A 13772-nucleotide genomic window follows, 5' to 3' on the forward strand; every position below is an offset into this window, starting at 1 on the left:
CTTTTCACTCAAACGCTTTTCCATTGATTTGCTCTTAAATGAGCTCAAAATGTATTTGCGGTCGCTTAGCGTGAAGACGGTTTGAAGAGACCTGTAGCCGACGTTCTACGACTATGACCCAGACCTCATATTCAAACAACAAGGCACCCTAGTACTCGTACGAGTTCTCCACAAAAAGGCATTCTAGTACTCATACGTGTCCTCTCATAGCAAGATATGTGCACTTCTGAATGGAAAGAATGATTCTGACAAAGTTCAACTTTCGCATGAAGGTCCCTTTCCAAATCTGTACTGTGCCATTTGACAAATTCCTTACAAATGAATAAACGCTGCGGCCAGGACAAGCAAATGGAAGATCTGGCGGCTCTGAAACTGAATATAAAGTAGAGGAGTAACGGTTTCTAAAGAAACTGTGGCGCTGCATTGGTAGGAGGTATTACAAGATTTGATTTGGTCTGCTGAGTTGATTATGTGAATTAGTCATCGTTTTTAAAGCTTATATTTCGAGCGTAAGTCAATAAAAATGAATTTAAAGAATTAATAGGTAGACTTAAAGCCATAAGGGCAGGACTTCGGTGAATTATCTAAACTATCTGTTTTAGAAGAATTACTAGACATAATGCTAATACAGATATGATTTCTTGGTGATGTTTAGCAACCGAACTTCCAGTTCGCGGTTTGAGTTAAACCTGACGAAAGATAAAGAGCCCAAAAGACATTTCACAAAACTGATGATAAGAGCCGCAAAGGCTTGCTTACCCAGATGTCACACTTGCCGGGAAAAAATCTCTCAGGAATTCGAGTGGCATACGTAACGGCACTTGCAGTGTAGAATAGACACATCAGAGCGACCCAGGCGCCCGCAGCTTGCCGGTACGCTAAAGTTACTCCATACAAACATATGAGATGTATTACAGGAATAAATCCACAGTAGCCAAATCAAAGCATTATACCTGAAACGAAAATTTCGTGCGAAATCACATTATGTTTCCATTCTACATACCTAGTGCGCATGACTAGCGCGCATCCAGCTTAACAAATTGGCGGAATATTCTTTCTGAGATGAGCTCTCCAGTGATGCAGATTATCATTTTATTGTAAAGAGATATGAATAAGAATCGGGAATAAATCTTCGAAAACAGTAATTGAGTACTTGCTGGTGCATACAAAATTATGGTTTTATTTGAGACTGAAGTGAGAATGAATATGAAACAATAGTATAAAAGAGCCAAAGGACACTTTTTTCTTTCTAGTTCTAGTTTCCATAACATTGTATATCAAAGATTTTCAATGCAGGTTTCATTTTCAGAGAAAGATCAAGTCCTACATAGAAGAGGCTCTATTTGCTGTTGTACATACCTAGTGCGCATGACTAAGGCTCTATTCGCTGTTTTTCAGGCACTGTATCTGTGCTCAATCGCGTGCGCGTGCGCCTCCAGAAATATTTTATGAATGTATCATCATTTTTGTTATATATTACCGTCGCTGTGACACTCTCTTCTAAAATAAATACAATAAGTTTGCCAATTAAAAGTGATTTTCGAAAGAATTTCATTAGTTTACATGTTTTGTAAAAAAAAGAAAAAGAAATAGCTTGCCGCAATGTGGAACATTAGGCACCAGTCGCATAGCCAACCAGTCTATATTGATAAGACCTGATAGCTTTATTCAATCTTCATCCAATCAGATGGAAAACTAAAACAAACGCGGCGTTTTCCCGCGCTCTAAGTAGTTTGTGGGTATTTACTTTGAACTCTTAGTGGCCACTGATAATGTAAGCCTTTGTTTTGATTGGTCGCTGTGATTATTATTATTTATCCTTTTGTTTTTGGACACTCAATTGAAAACTGCTATATTAATTGAGTTTTGAACGACAAATTTACCTGCTCTAAATATTCGGTAATGGAGCGCGCTGAATTTGTCCCATACGGAAACAATGATGCAGATCACACCAAGAGAACAGATCATTGACATGTATACACTCTTCAAAACTCTTGAATGGTAGAAACCATAATATAACGGAGGTGGAAATGATCCCATGATGAATATTGCTCTCCCTGCGTAATGGAGCCTTGAAAATCAAATGGAACAAAGCACTTCAAAATTTGATCAAACGAATTTATATACGGCTCGCACAAATACCGGTCGGACAGAGGGAATTCGTTGTTAAACAAATAAGACAGAATTCCAACAGCACAAGAAGCATTTGGAAAACAATCAGGTCATGTATTCCAAAACAGCCCGTGAATGTCAAGAGTTTCACTAAAGATGATCAAATCGTAGCAAACGAATTTAACAAGTTCTTTAACTCGGTTGTGAAATCTACGATAGAAAAAAATCAACTTCTCGCTAACAAATTTAACTACGCGCCCGCTCCGGACACCCTCATTCGGAGAAACTATCCAACTTCAGAACAGTTCTCTTTCACCACGGTGGAATCCTCTCAGGTTACAAACATTGTTAATTCAATACCTAACAACAAAGCTCCAGGAATTGACAAAGTACCACCTCGTGTAATTAAGGAGAGTTTGCCGCAGACCATCGCTCCTTGTATCACCTCCATCATTAATGCCTCTCTTGAAAGTGGTGTTTTTCCAGCTTCTTGGAAAATTTCCGAAGTTTAGCCAATTCTCAAGAATGGAGAAGCTAACAACTATAGACCAATATCGCTGCTCCCAATACTCTCTAAGATATGCGAAAGAGCGGCATTAAAAAAAGCTGTCTTCATATTTAACAACTAATCAAAGAATATCAGCGAAACAAAGCGGCAACGAAAGATGGCATTGAACTGAAACAGCACTGATCTCTATTACTGATTTTATTCCTCGCGCTATCGACCAGAAAAAAATCACTGCAATCGTATATCTTGATATGAGTAAAGCCTTTGACACTATCAACCACGTGATTCTTCTAAAGAAACTAAAGGATATTGGTTTATCATCTTCTGCACTTCAATGGTCGAAAGCTGTCTTTCTCAAAGAAGACAAGCAGTCCGCATCAACTCTGTATTATCTGATAGATTACCAGTAGTCAGTGGTGTACCGCAAGGGATTGTACTAGGAGCATTATTATTTATCATTAACATTTATCTAAACAACCTGCCAAACATCTGTCAGGATGGTTCAACTGTATGCTATGTGGATGACACAAAGCTTCTATTATCCTTTAGTGCGAATGATTCTATTCAAGCTATAGAGAGAGTGAACTCTGCTCTGCAACGGATACGCGATTGGTGTTTCGACAATTGCTTAATGCTTAATCTTGAGAGGACTAGACTGATGGTCTTTGGCAGTCGAAGAATGTCTCTTAAAATGCCAGACTTTAAATTGTCCCTGCTTGGAAAGGAAATCATCCCAGCTCAAACAGTCAGAGACCTTGGTGTTACTTTCGATCCCACACTATCCTTTGACAATCATATCTCTGCGACTGTCCCATCTTGCACATCGAAACTATCCCAACTAAGCCGCATTAGATTCGCTTCTAACAAAGATCTGCTTGAAACTATAATTAACGCAGTTGTTTTTAGTAAGATGTACTACTCTTCGTCAGTATGGTCGTCCACATCAGCTTGTAATGTTCATAAGCTACAATATGTTCAAAATTTTGCCGCCCGAATTATTTGCAATGTAAAGAAGTATGATCATATTTCTTCCACATTAAGGAATCTACGCTGGCTACCGGTAAAAACAATCCTGTACTATCGTGATGCTACCTTATCATTTAAATGTATAACAGGCCAAGCGCCTGAATATTTGACATCCGAGCTTGTAACAAGAGGCAGCGTATCTGGGCGTATAAAGAGGAAATTTAACAACTTAAGAGAGGCCGCCAGAGTATTTCGAGAATCGAAAATCAGTGACGAAAAATCGAATTTTTTTTCATTTTGCTAAAACATCCCTTTCTGTGAACTAGTTTCGAAAAACATATTTTAAAGTTCCAGCGATTTTCTTTCCGGCTGAAATTAAAAAGTTTGAAAATTCGTTAAAAAAGCCGTTATCGCCTTGCCTAAACGGTCAAATCGTCATGTAACTCGAGAAAAATGTTGGCAGCGCCAAACAAGTCCATTCACCATCAAACGTTGCACAGTAACTATGATATCACTACACAGTAAAAGCATATAAAAAGTTTCTTGTAATTCTCTTTGATATGGGTTTTATCGCCGTTTTTATAAAGGTGTATTTTGCACGCCTTTTTAGGAGACAAAATGAAGGCTAAGTTTTACCGGTTTAAACGACATCTGGTACCTAAAGTTTCGACATTAAAACCATATCAGAGGAGAGCTCATTTATCAAACTATGCACCTGGAGAGTTTGGCCGTTCGAAATTAAGTCTCGTCTTGGTAGTGAAATAAAACGCGATGCCACCCCAGTGCCATTTGAGCGTGCAGAATTCGATGTTCATTTCAAGCTAATTATAGAGTCAGTTTGTCGAAAATACACAGAAAAAATTAAATGACGTCAGCATCGTTATGTTTCTTCTGTGAAGCTGTGAATGTAAAGCAAAGTAGTTTTTAATCTTTTAGTCTTTCTTAACTACGTTTTAAGTGCCAGCGTGTCTCTTAACACATGTTAACACGGCTGATGGGATTTACAAACTTCAGAACATTTCGAAAACAATCACAGTGTTGGCTAAAACGCCGCTACTTACACTAAATTAATGATGTGTTGAGTTGCTTCTTACCAAATATACTAAAAATCTTCATGTTTAAATGAAGAAAAAGAAAGCTATTTGGATCATTCACAGCATTCACGGTATAGACAACGAATGCAATTTATCAAATTTATTGACCTGTGCGTGACCTAAGCCGTGACGCTTAACATGTTCGGGTGAACAAAGAATGGCCTCAAATTCTTTTATTTCTGCTTTAATAATCTTGGATGAAAGAACAATATAAAAGTCCGTCGAGAAAACTATCATAATATTTTTTAAAGAACTTTCCGAGAATTATTTGTGTGAAAATCTATCGTCGCGTAAATGGCCTTCTTGAATGGCAAGGATTCATTCATGAAATCCAGTCGCGCGTGCAGTCAAAGAAGTCCTGAAGTGGTGGCTATCATGCAGGATGTTCTGAACACCCTAAAGCTGCAACACGGGGAAGTAACGAAAGCATATTTCAGGCAGGAAAACGCCGGTTGCTATCATTTATCATGTACGATCCTAGCGTGTCCAGCCATTGCAGAATGTAGCTACTAGTGTCCAGGTTATAGGAATTGACTTTTCTGACCCGCAGGGAGGTAAAGGTGCCGCAGACAGACTTGCGGCAAAATGTAAAGGCCATGCAAGGGTCTACATAAACGAAGGCAACGACATGTGTAAGGAAGTCAATTCCAAGAAGCTCTTCTTTCCCACGAAGCCATCGAAGGAGTGAAAGTAGTTGCAACTGACAGCATGGAGGATTTCGTCATTGAAGAGGCAAGGAAGATTCCCGGTATCAGCAAGCTCAACAATTTTAAGTTCAACCCCGAAAGCATTACAGCTTGGCGTGCCTATGAAATCGGGAGTGGGAAAGATATCAGATTAGAGAAGCAATCTTCCGGTAAGTGCTAGTGAGCTACATACAGCGTTGACAAGTAGCATATTTTTGATATGTTGCAATCTCCTTTGCCCCCTGTCCGCGCACAAGTCCCCTGTCCATACTCGACCACAACCGTGTTCGTGGGTGTGTCCACCCGACCGTCTGACCGTGCATCCATCGATTTTTCTTTCTCTTGTCGATCATGTGTTTTCTAATTGATCGCTTCCATCCCGCTTACCGCTTCTTTTTTTATCCCCGTGGGTCAGATCCGTTAGCCATTCTCATTTAGTGAATTTACAATTAACATAGCAATATTTTTTTTACAGGCATGGTCTATGTTGTACCGAATTTTCTTTGCCAAATCGCATAAAAAATTACCACAATTTAACAACGTCTTCTTTATGGAATCTTTTGAGGACCATAGCATCCTTCCATTTTCAGAGTGTAGTTATCGCTGGATGGGGTCAACATTTTCTGCAGGTGGTTTTAAATCACTCAGCAGAAAACACCCCACGCAGACGGAGTCGGAGACTACAGAGAAACCTGAAGTCTCTAAGACGCATGAAGTGATTGCTTGTGATGAAACAGCAGCATTTTCCTGCCCTCAAGACGGGTGCGTAAGAGTTTTTCAAAGGTATTCTGCCTTAGAAAAACACCTGACCTCAGAAAAATGCACAAAGTCTTTAGAGAAGAGATCTTTGCTAGACCTGGCCAAGATCGCATATAAATCTGCATTGGAAGAAGATGTGGGGACTATACCAACTCTGCAACCAGTTCCAGGACGTTAACGTCGATTTGATTGCTGTAATATGGAAGGCTGGGCTCTTAAGTCAACCAAAAGGCCTACAGGCTTAGTGAGAAGCAGAGGGCATACCTTAATGCCAAATTCAATATTGGCCAAACGTCAGGTAGAAAATTAGAGGGGGAAGTAGTTGCAAGAGAGATGAGACGTACCCAAGTACCTGACGGTGCTCGAATTTTCAACGTTGAGCCCACCGCAGATCTCCTCCTACTTCTCCCGCCTTGCTGCTAAGGTTCGGAAACAACCATGACCGGATGATTGCGATGTTCAGGCCATCGAAGAGGAAACAAACTTCACGATGGCAAGGAATTTGGCCCTAGAAACCATATCTCTTCAGCACCCAATATTGCTCGATCATGTGAAAGTGTAGTGTGATCGTCCGGGTGAGTGTAAAGTTAGGTCGTTCTGTTCGGTTCGTTTGTAATGTTTATGTTGTGAATAAGTCGTTTGTATGGAGCCGGTAGAAGTTGACACCTGTTTAGGGGAGTCTTTTGTAACTTAGTAAACCAGCCGTTGAAAGTGGTCAATGCTGTAGGTTAGGCATTGCGCAGAGTTCCTCTGCGCAATGCTTAACCTACAGAACGACCTAACTTTACCGACGGATCGAAACAGACCAATCACCACCCACTTACGCCACTTGAGTCTTACAGTCAATAACATCACGTAAAAAAAGACCAATCATTTTACACGAACTGAAATAAGAACATTCTACTGACAAAAACTATTCACTTGACTCTGATGACTTCCGCACCGGTTGTCGAAACGTCAGTCACTACCACCGACAACAGTCCTTCTCAATCAGGACTACACTCACCCGGACGATCACACTACACTTTCGCATGTTACCCCCGGGTTCAAGCCATTTACTGCATTGTTCGATCAGTTCGATATTTGTACCATAATGAAAAACGACACGTTGAAGAAGCTAAAGCTTGGCATGCTGCAGAGTATTTGCCAGAACTTGGAGCTGAATGTTCCTGTACCTGCCATTCGACGAAAAGCACCATACCTTACCTTGCTTGGTGAAGCTGTTTCCCAGTGCACATGCCAGATCCGCCAGTATCCCATATTAATTCTGATCGGTTACCTCGTTTGCTTGTTGTTAATACCCAGGGCTGTAGTGGCTGAACAGACCGCCTAATCGATGATATTTTATTTAGATAAGTAAATTTTAATCAGCAATTTTGGCATTTTAGGTGGTTTAGGAGTTTCTGTTTTGGCTACTTCAAATTAATTAGGACAAGAGGGTAATTGAACAAAAAAAAAACAAAAACATATACGCACGAGATAAGATTGAAAAAGACATGCAGCCAATGGAGTAAATGGATAACTTAATGTAACTCTAGAAAAAAGCGAGCAATGGACAAAAAGAACACAATCGCGCGATTTTAAAATTCCCCCGTAAATGTTCTCAATGGTCCTTTCATTATTTAGTTCTCAGTAGACGTGTTTGAGATCCGAACAAGTCTACCCTCGTTTAGGTTATTATACTGCGCTTATTACATGTAAGTTGACTTAACCCTCCCGGGAAGTGGAAAAATGGTCGCGTTCAAAGAATGTCACGATCGACAGGTACGCAGCGAGCTGAAATAATTATCGAGCCGTCACACGCATGTAAGGTACACTTTGTGCGTTGCCAGGAAGCTTCTCACGCATTGCATATGCGTTTCATGAGTGCATGTGTAGAAATCAAATACATATTGTGATTTCACAGTAATTTGATGCTCCCTCTTTGGAATAATCTCATGGCTATCTACGCTGTACATGTTGCACGGCGTCGACCAAGGCCACATATTTTTTTTACACTAAAACGGGTATGTACTTGCTTTAACAGTGCAGTAAGGTGCTAGTCATTTGCACGTTCGGTTATGTTTAAGTTTGCGTTTCTAAAACTATATGCAACTGTGTTTTGGCAGCTGTTAAATTTGACCACTTACGGCCCATCTCAAATTGCTTTTCCCAGGGAAATTCTCAGTCGTGTTTCCAATGCACTTTCCTTAGCGGATTTTTCAGTGTAGCACCAAATATTTTTAATAAGAGTTTGACGAAGTGAGCAAAAAGCTGAAAAAGGCTTAACCTAACTAAGTGGTCAAATTTACTGATTACCCAATTTGGATCAGGGTTAGGTCACGTACGCAAAACGGTCACGCTAAGGATCAACTTACGAGAATTTTCAAATGTTATCTACGTTTTCGGTCATATATATGTCACCAAACCTAAAATACTTCTCTTTTACTAAGTTTAAGTTTTAGGAATACGTTGAAATTTACTTTTGAATATGCAGTATAAACTCAACAGATCATTTCTTCAAGTATAAGAAGCGATGTTTTTGTCAAGAAATGTTTCGGAATGTTTTTAAGTTCGTAAACGGCTTCACTGAGTCGCGTTAAGAGACATGCTGGCACTTAACGCGTGATTAAGAAAAATTGAAAACGACTTTAGTTAACATGCACAGCTGCACAAAAGAAACAACGATACTGACTACTTTCAATGGTCATTTATTTTTTTCTGTGTATTTTCGAAAAACTGACTTTATAATTAGTTTGAAATGAACATCGAATTCTGCACGCTTACATGGCGCTTGGGTGGCATCACGTTTTATTTAACTACCGAGACAAGACTTAATTTCCAACGGCCAAAGTTTCCTGGTGTATATTTTGATAAATGAGCTTTCGTCTGGTATGGTTATAGTGTCGAAATTTTAGGTACCAGGTGTCGTTTAAACCGGTCAAAGTTAGTCTTCATTTTTTCTCCAAAAAACATCGTACAAAGTACGCCTCTAAAAAAACGGCGATAAAAATCATACCAAAGAAAACTACAGAAAAATTTATATATTCTTTTATTGTGCAGGGATATTGTAATTATTGTGCAAAGTTTGATGGTGAATAGACTTGCTTAGCGCTGCCAACATCTTCCTAAAGTTGCGTGACGATTTGACCATTTAGGCAAGGCGAAAACGGCTTTTTTAACGAGTTTTCAAACTTTTTAAAATTTCAGCCGGAAAAAAAATCGCTGGAACTTTAAAATATTTTTTTCGACACTAGTACACAGAAAGGAATGTTTTAGCAAAATGAAAAAAATTCGATTTTTGGTCACTGATTTTCGAATCTCGAAATTTCCTGGCGGCTTCTCTTAACATTCCTCTTTTTAAAAGTACAACAGGTCAGAGGACCTTTTATTATAGAAGTGTAGCCATCTGGTATAAACTTGAACCAAGATTGAAACTATTTGAAAAACCAGCTTCTTTTAAGAGAGCCTTTATTCTTTTAAGAGAGCTTTGAAAAGGTATCTCCTGAATGACTCTTTATTTAAATAAGCATTCTATTTTTAAGTTATAAGTAATTTATGTTGTATATAACGGGTTATTAGTTAGTCTTGTATGTATAGTACCAAGTATGTAAATTACATAATTGTTCACTGAAAAGCTCCAGACCGGGATGTGTTCAATGAAATGTATGTATGCATATATGTAATTTCGTAACTACATCATCTCAGACTTTCTCGTAGAAACTAAGGGAGGAAATGGCTCACTAGCTGGACAGGGTAACTAACTAACAAATGATTTGTAGACCGGTCAAACAGCGGGTTGACTATGTAGCCTGCTAAATGATCACCTGGCTGAAAAGCTGAGTAAATGATAGTATGACTTGCTTACTGACTAAAGAGCAGACCGACTTTAAGACTGACTGACTGGCTTGCTGACTTACTGACTGATTGACCGACTGGCTGACTGACTGACGGACTGACTGACCGACTGACTGACTGACTGACTGAATATGTTACTGACTGACTCACCGACCGACTGATCACGAGATTTTGTTTGACCGATTCGTTAACTGATTGAATAACCGACTAACTGCTGTCAGACGGAGATTGACTGACTGACTGACCGAACCTAATGAGTAGTTGAATAATGTAACAATTATGTGACTAACTTTATTGCACGCTGGCTTTTTTTTTTCGCTCATTTCTTTTAACATTCGTTTTATTAAAGAAGTGATATAAACAAGACTCCATAAGACAAGATTTACGAATGAACCCAGTTCAAGCCTCCGAGTGACTGCGCCATTCCTCGGCGTGGAAAAATAAAACATGTTAAGTTACAGAAATACAGACAACCTTACCTTCGAAATATGATCTTGGAGACCGTCTTTGAATGGCAGTAAACAGTGTGAAATATCCAGGAAACTCCCAAACAAAATATTGCGCCGACAAAGAAGCAGCTAAAGACAAGTATTTCTAGCCGGTCTCCAGGGAATGGATTCGCGACAGTGACGGGTCGCACAAGCATGTACCATGTACGTAATACACACAAACACAATAAAACCAATCAAATGAGTCCAAATATTTATTGCCCGTTTCACTGTGAAGTTTTAAGATACTTTTAAAGCAGTATCTAAAACATGGCACTGGTGGTCTGTGGAAACTGGATGAAAATTAATTTCTGCAAGGCCAGTCTGGTAGTTCATAGAAGGTGTTTTTCATTATGAGATACCAACTCTGACTCATGGCGAAATGATTTCTTCCTCTGTAACACCATTCCTAGTCTCTTGTCAATTTTCTTTTGCAGCGTTTTGCTTTCTTTCATGCCCTTGAGGAGTACCAGTCATGTCTTAAGGCGCAACCTTCTCATTTGTTTATCGGAGTTTGTATGGAAACGACAGATTGTTGCAACATCAAAAGTAGATTCTATGATGCTGCTGTTGATGCAACTTCCATATGCCAAGTTTTATTAAGTTTGGTCAATTCTATAATAAATTATGAATTTTTATCTGATTAGACTGATTTAGAGTTAACTGCCTCCTTAAGGAATCTACGCTGGCTACCGGTAAAAACTATCCTGTACTATCGTGATGCTACCTTATCATTTAAATGTATAACGGACCAAGCGCTTGAATATTGGACATCCGAGCTTTTAACAAGAAGCAGCGTATCTGGGCGTATAACTAGAAACTTTCAACAACTTAACATTCCCCTTTTTAAAACTACAACAGGTCAGAGGACCTTTAATTATAGAAGTGTAGCCATCTGGAATAAACTTGACCTAAGATTGAAACTATATGAAAAACCAGCTTCTTTTAAGAGAGCTTTGAAAAGGTATCTCCTGAATGACTCTTTATTTAAATGAGCATTCTATTTTTAGTTATAAGTAATTTATGTTGTATATAACGGGTTATTAGTTAGTTTTGTATGTATAATACCAAGTATGTAAATTATATAATTGTTCACTGAAAAGCCCCAGACCTGGATGTGTTCAATAAAATGTATGTATGCATATACGTAATTTCGTAACTACATCATCTTAGACTTTCTCGTAGAAACTAAGGGAGGAAATGGCTCACTAGCTAGACAGGGTAACTAACTAACAACTGATTTGTAGACGGGTCAAACAGCGGGTTGACTATGTAGCTTGCTAAATGATCACCTGGCTGAAAAGCTGAGTAAATGATAGTATGACTTGCTTACTGACTAAAGAGCTGACTGACTTTAAGACTGACTGACTGGCTTACTGACTTACTGACTAATTGACTGACTGGCTGACTGACTGACGGACTGATTGATCGACTAACTGACTGACTGACTGATTGACCGACTGGCTGACTGACTGACTGACTGACTGACTGACTGACTAACTGGTTGATTGACTGACTGATTGACCGCTGGTTGACTGACTGACTGACTAATTGACTGACTGACTATGTTACTGACTGACTCACCGACCGACTGAAAGCGAGATTTTGTTTGACCGATTCGTCAACTGATTGAATGACTGACTAACTGCTGTCAGACGGAGATTGACTGACTGACTGACCGAACCGAATGAGTGGTTGAATAATGTAACAATTATGTGACTAACTTTATTGCACGCTGGCTTTTTTTTTTTCGCTCATTTCCTTTAACGTTCGGTTTTTTAAAGAAGCGATATAATAGAGACTCCATTAAGACAAGATTTACGAATGCACCCAGTTCAAGTCTCCGAGTGACTGCGCCATTCCTCAGCGTGGAAAAATATGACATGTTAAGCTTCAGAAATGCAGGCAACCTTACCTTCGAAAAATAATCTTGGGGACCGTCTTTGCCGGAATGGCAGTAAACAGTGTGAAAAATCCAGGAAACTCCCAAACACAAGATTGCGCCGACAAAGAAGCAGCTAAAGACAAGTATTTCTTGCCAGTCTCCAGGGATTGGATTAGGGACAGTGACGGGTCCCACAAGCATGTACGATGTAACGCCCACAAACACGACAAAACCAATCAAATGAGTCCAAATATTACCCGTTTCACTGTGAAGTTTAAAGATACTCTTAAAGCAGTATCTAAAACATGGCATCAGTGGTCTGTGGAAACTGGATGAAAATTAACTTCCGCAAGGCCAGTCTGGTAGTTCAGAATGGGACAGAAGGTGTTTTTCATTATGATATACGAACTCTGACTCCTGGCGAAATGATTTCTTCCTCTGCAACTCCATTCCTAGTCTCTTGGGAATCTTCTTTTGCAGCATTTTGCTTTCTTTCGTGTCTTTGAGGAGTACAAGTCATGTTTTTTCAACAATATAAGCCTCCTTTGAGCTCGTAAATGAGTAAGATCCAACAGAGAAAACCTAATTCTGCCCAGTAGGCAAACATCAAATGAATACCTACAACGCCGGTTTAAGAAATTTAAATAGTACTGACTATAGGTCATCGTATTCACCAGCTTCTCGCGTGCATTTATGCAAAATACGATTCTATGTGCTATTCTTTTACTCAGTAATTTAAACCTGTCCTTAATTCTAAAACAATGATTTCTTGAATTAGTTTATCAAACGGAAACGCACAGTTGAAATCACGTTATCTCAACAATGTTAATGATTGACTCCATAGAAGATATTGTCCCTAATGACGCTATAAAATTAACTTCAGCTTAAGGATGTAAACTTTTTTCTCTTAATTTAATGTATCAGCGTTTGGCATAAAAGTAAAGTCTCAAGAGAAAGTGTAAGGTTCAGTTATTCGAACGACTCAGAGATGTGTTGCAAAACAATTCGATTTATAATACCAGTCAGTGTTGTGATGAAGATTATCCTCAAGCTGTCACTAAATTGACCAAACCATCAACCCGGATATAAAAAATCTCCCTATTATCTTTCCGTGTGTAGTTGAATTACCTTTAGTTAGTTAGCAGTTTGTCGCCTCAGTTCACTGATGCTTGTCTGTACTGCGGTTCATATTTATAACAATTATATTGCTCCTTACGCTTTCATTTGAGCAACTGAAGGATAAAGATATTTTCCCAGCATTTAAGACCTTTAGTTTATGTTGATTTCCTTTCTTGGTTTCATCGCTTCTGACTGTTAACCGACAACAGAAAGATTGCCCGGTCTTACCGGAGTCTTAATCTTTTCAGAACCATAGACAATGTTCAATAAATCATTCAAACGCATTACTCAGCGGTACGGATATTTTCATTCTTATGG

General features: G+C 39.1%; 1 pseudogene; it reads right to left on the minus strand.

Annotated features, from left to right (window-relative positions):
- Positions 1-255: 255 nt before the first annotated feature.
- Positions 256-12818, minus strand: LOC148742929 (adiponectin receptor protein 1-like; annotated as a pseudogene).
- Between the last annotated feature and the right edge of the window lie 954 nt (positions 12819-13772).

This window comes from Stylophora pistillata, chromosome 1 (genome assembly GCF_964205215.1).
Source record: "Stylophora pistillata chromosome 1, jaStyPist1.2, whole genome shotgun sequence".
NCBI classification, from domain to species: Eukaryota; Metazoa; Cnidaria; class Anthozoa; order Scleractinia; family Pocilloporidae; genus Stylophora; species Stylophora pistillata.